This window comes from Meleagris gallopavo, chromosome 6 (genome assembly GCF_000146605.3).
Source record: "Meleagris gallopavo isolate NT-WF06-2002-E0010 breed Aviagen turkey brand Nicholas breeding stock chromosome 6, Turkey_5.1, whole genome shotgun sequence".
Classification (NCBI taxonomy): domain Eukaryota; kingdom Metazoa; phylum Chordata; class Aves; order Galliformes; family Phasianidae; genus Meleagris; species Meleagris gallopavo.
In genome coordinates this window covers 42,073,799-42,079,100 of record NC_015016.2, presented here as the reverse complement: position 1 = coordinate 42,079,100, position 5,302 = coordinate 42,073,799, and the positions used below count along the sequence as shown (strand labels likewise).

General features: G+C 44.0%; 1 long non-coding RNA gene across 1 annotated transcript; it reads left to right on the top strand.

The window, feature by feature from the left end:
* The first annotated feature begins 763 nt into the window (after positions 1-763).
* On the top strand, positions 764-5,295 carry LOC104911555. Its single transcript, XR_794001.2, has 3 exons — positions 764-1,054; positions 2,261-2,320; positions 5,138-5,295. It is a non-coding gene; the product is annotated as an uncharacterized LOC104911555 (long non-coding RNA).
* The last annotated feature ends 7 nt before the right edge of the window (positions 5,296-5,302 follow it).

Genomic DNA, 5,302 nt, shown 5'->3' with positions numbered 1-5,302 from the left:
TGTGTTTGGAGCAACACCCTTGCCTTCCCCTCCTTCTCATCTCTACCAGCGGATACTGGAGAGACAGCCAAAGCAAACACAACACATGGGAAATAGTCTGCAAACCCAAAACAAAAGAGATTTTCTTTTATCAGCTGTTTCCTGTTGTCAAAGAATAAATTATTGCTTCAACTGTGTGGATTTTTTTAGTGCAGTGTGAATAAAAATGTGGTAAGTTATCGACTTTTTAAACAGAATAGAATTTTATTCCATGTATTAAAATAATCCTGCTATTAAAATCATAGATTCTACATCTGTTTGCTCCTACTGCACTCCCTCTCTTCTCTGGTGCATGGGATAAAAAATACAAGTCAGTAGCTTAGCAGTTTAGGCACAAAAAAAAAAAGCTTTAAATGATCTTAAAGCGGTGACACGTGGCTCATTGCACTGAGCTTGTTCTGCTTTGCTGCCAGGACCGGTGAGGATGCAGGGTGACCCACTGCACTGCCTGAAATCCCCAACTGCTGTGCACTGTGTGCTCCTGCAGAACAGGTCACCCCCAGCTCAGGGGGTGAGCTAAAAAACCGAAAATAGCCTCTTTTCTGATAATGCAGGCCTCTGCTCATGCAGGCAACACTCTGGCATCTCAGATAAGATGTACATGGCCTCCTCTGGCTGCGCTGGCTGCGTCAGGACAGGAGGAAGGGCTCTGCAGTGCTTTGCCTTATATGCCGGTGCTGCCGTCTGTGCCTTTCCCTGGGAGATTATCAGTGCATTCAGACAGATGTGATGAAACCTGACTGCTGGGATGAGGGCTGTGAAGCATAGTGCGTTTGTCTTTTTCATTGCAGTGCCGTGAGGAGCGAGGGCTCCTTGGGACTGGAGCACATCCCATGCAGGTCCTGGCTTCTGGAGCACTTGTAGGGGTGCAGATATATGGGTGAATGATGGAGTTATAGAAAACCTCAATTTGTAAGACCTCTTCAAGAATCACCGAGTCTAGCTCCTGGAAGACAGACTGCCATGCTCACCTGTTCTTGTGACTATGTGCTGTTCACGTGACTATGGTGCTCAGGTACAGATACCCCACCCAACCTCTCTGCCTGGGGAAAGGCAATTCTCCAGGCTGCTGGCTCATTTCCTCGTGAGAAATGGTACAGGCCAGTTACGTGAGCGTATAATAAGTATATTCCAGAGTCAGAAAAACTGTGGGCAACTAGGGATAGACACTGCCTTCCTCCAGTAATCAGGTCAGCCCTGAACCCTGGGATTATGTGCTTTACCTCCAGAAATGGTACTAATTAGAAAACTCTCCAGCAGGCAGAATTTCCTGCTTCTCTAGCAGCTCCTCCTCCGTGTTTCACTGGGCATGCTGAGAGCAGATGCCAGCACGGTGTATCCTTGTGGGACTGCTGTGCCTTCATGGGGAATACACTGGAAGGTGCCACAGCTGTGCAAAGTACGTCTCACCTGTGCTGCTTCAGTGGCTGTCTCTCGGTTCAGAGCCTGCTGTGGATCATGCTGCATTTCAGAGCTGCAGAATATCCTGGACAAGATGTTTTAATGTATGCTGTCACTTGGATTTAGCCAAGGGATTTAGCATATGTTTGCATACATGATTCTAAATTCCAGTGTAAATAAGGCATAGATATGAGCTGATAGCCATGTTCTAGGATAAAATATGACTAGAAACACTGGTCGTTGTAAGATTTGACAATTATATACTCTGGCAAGCACGAGTTAGGACACTGCCAACCTGCCTGAAGTGCTAGCAGCAGATAAACCTGGATCAGGCCCTCGCTTCTGGAGCGTTTACAAAGCAGTAAGCTATTTATGTGGAACAACTTACTCTTCATCACAAAAAACAAGCAACCAAATCTCTTTGGTGATGGGCATCACATGCTGTCTTCTGCCAAATCTCTGGGGGTCGGAATACCAATGTGTGTGGCTCCAGTGGCATTAAATAAACAGAACTGTACCCATTCACACCACACCCATGGGCCCACCAATCCACAGGGCTGCAACCCCAGTGCTCTGTGCAATACATGAAGCCAGGTAAATATGCAGGAAAGCTCTTTGTAGGCACTATGCATCAACGGCCCATGGGTAGAGGAGCTTTTACTAGATCAACTAAAGAAGAGAACTTTCTCCCTTCCTTCCCTAACTCAGCCATGATGCTTCCTTCTCTTGTCATGCCTGAAATCCCATGTTGAAAAAGGAATCTCTTGTAAAATATTTATGAATTTTGTATATGTAATTTTTAGGTTTTTTTTTCCCCCAGGAGACGTGTCGTCAATTGTGTGGACCCACATAAAACATTTCAGGGAGCAGAAAGCTGAAGGTGAGAATGTGTCTTGTCTTGAGGTATTAGATGCGTTGATCATATTTATCACTTCACAGCACAGAGAAGAAATGCTAAGTAACAATTCTTATTTTCATAATAAGGGAATGTCTAGACTCTTCTTTCTAGTCTTGAATCTAATAATATAACATCAGCTGCTTGTTCTTGGCAGTTAAGTCCTCCCCTGAAAAAACATATTTATAGCTCTGTAATCTCTTTTAAGAGTTACAAACAAGTTATCAAATCAGCCTGAATGCTGTGGTTTTAACTGGGAATTCTTTCATTCAAATGAGAATACAAAGTGATTTTTGGCTCTCCTGCCTTGATCAGTTCTATGTGGATGGTGCAGGACACTAGGGACACAGTGTGCTCAGGATGGAGCTTGGGAAACTTGCAATAATGTGAAGTAAGAGCTAGAATCTCCTTCCTTCCTTTCTTGAGCCATGTTTTCATTTCAAATACAGTATTATACTTTCTCAACTGGGTGCTTAGAGTCTGGTTTAAAATATGATCATTCACACAAAGCACTTTATTTCCCATGTAACATTGTGTAGCAATAGTGATTGAGAATTCGTGTCTCCCAGGCATGGGGTAAATGAGCACAAATAAAGCATCTCACTACTGCTGTTCAAAGATGTGGCCTTTTATTTTCAGAAGGGTAGAGTGTCACATCATTTTTTTTAGCATCTTCATTTGGCAAAATTACTGCAAGCAAAATTCAGGAAGGCTTTTGGGTCAGGGGTAGGATTGGCCCTAACACTCTGATGGACTCATGCATCAGCTGCCACAAAATACTTCCACTTAACTCAAATATAGGTGCTGCTGGCAGCACATAAATGATACATCTCAAGACTCTGTTCTGGGCAAGGTCAACTTGACAAATGAACTGATTCTTCATGAAATCTAAATACTAATTAGGAAGAAAGGAAATTAATATTTCAGGCCATCTCAGATATAATATGCAAAAATTGGTATACCAGGCAAAACTTTGAGGTCTCAGTTATGGATTCACAGTGGAGAGCAATTTGACATACCTTGTCTCCTTTCCTTACTCACACCCCAGTTCTTCTAAAACATTGCTGCTCTCCCTCCTTCTTGGCAGGCAGGGAATGAAGCTCTCCTCAGCCAATGTCTTCCTTGGCTTTCCACTTCTTTTGCAGATCCTTTCATCCTAATTCATCTCCACATAAGCTGAAACAAGAGAAAAAAACACAATGATCCGTTAGCTCTTGGGTCAAAAACAAGTATTTGGTAGCATGTTTCCAAGTTCCTCCAAGAGGCAAATAAATGCCCCACTGACTTCTCTTTTTCTCCACCATATTTACTGACCAGACAATACTTCATGGCTATTGAAAACTGGTAATTAAGAAAGAGACAGGTCAGCTCACCTGCTGCTTTCTACACATCATCTTGAGGGCATTGGAAGGGGATGCTTTCAGATAGAAGCTTCCTTTAGCATGGAGAGGACAGGACTGGAAGGGTGAGGCCTTTTCAGCATTGGATGTATTTTGCCAGAGGTCGTACTGCTTCTCTCTCAGTCTCATACTGTGGCTCTTTATTTTTAGTCTGGTTGTTGGCGATGGGCAATCTTGATTGCAGTCTCTCAGAGTACTGCTTTAGGTGACATTCATCTGGAGAATGTTGAAACATAAGGGAAATAATTTTAAGCAGCAGCTGCAAGACATTTTTCACCCCAAAGGACACAGAAAAACCAGCACAACTTTGAGCCATGAGAGTTCAGCTGAGGATAGGAGCCAACCTCTTCATCAAGCTAGCATAAATCCCACAAGCAGACAGATCTGTGCAATTTCTGAGCAAATATAGTTAGTCTTGATCTGCTACCTGAAGAGTGGATTTGGACTGGGATCAGCTCATACTGACCTTGTCTGAGTTTGCCCTCTGGGGCTGAGTAGCCTCCCAAAGCCGTGGTGGCTCTCCTAAGCCCGTAGCCCCAGTGCACAGGGAGCTGTGGCATCCTCCTTGGGGCTGAGATGGAGAGGTGCCACCCAAATACCCACTTACACCAGGTTTTGAACCTGTCAGTCCGTTCATCTCAGGGCTGTTATTTTTCAGAGGGCCAGACGTGTATTTACACACATATACACATCAGCGTTTTCTGTAACCCAGCATTTAAAGGATGCAAGACTTTAAATGAACCCAGAACTAAATCTGACATAATAAGCCATTCTCACACTCAGAAACATTAAAAGCATGCATTAGAATATGCATGAAGCTGTTTGTGCTGTGGAAAGTGAAGCTTAGGCTGCACCAGTCTCTGCACTTTTTTGCACTTTCCCACGGGCATTTGGGCTGCACATGCATCACTCTGAACCATTGTAGGATTCTTTCCTGCTTGTTGGTATCAGCTGCAGTAGAACTTTGAGCACTGGGGTGGAATGCCAGGCAAAGGCATTGGAGCTTTACTGGCACTCAGACAACCTTGTCTCTGTCTCCCTTAAAGCAGTCAGGTCCCAGCCTGAGCTGAAGCATCTCTGTGCAAGCAAGCACAGGTTCAAAGTGCAAATAAATACATGCTTGAGGGCTCCCTGTGGGAATGGAAGGTGAGAAAAAACAAAGGTAGAGACTTGGTAAACATACTCAGCCCGTCTGGAAGGAAGAACAGGTTTGCATGGGATGGGGAGTTGGGAGAACGTATCACCACTCTGCTTTCTGAACTCTGGCAAGTCATCTGGGCATCCAGCCTTCTTGCAGACAAAAAGGATAGATCTCATTGAGATGGGAAGGAGATCCATTTACTTAATATTTGTTAAGTGTTTTTACTTAGGTGTAGCCTAATTCAGTCATCTCTGCTCCCAGGCTTTCACAGATGTGCAGAAGGAAGACAGTGTAAATGCCAGTGAATAAGAAGCTACTCCTCTCATGTAAATTCTGGACTCTTCCTCTGAATCTTATGTGGTGTCTGTATGTATATTCACACACGCACATGCAACACATTCATGCGTAAGTATCCAATCTCCAAGT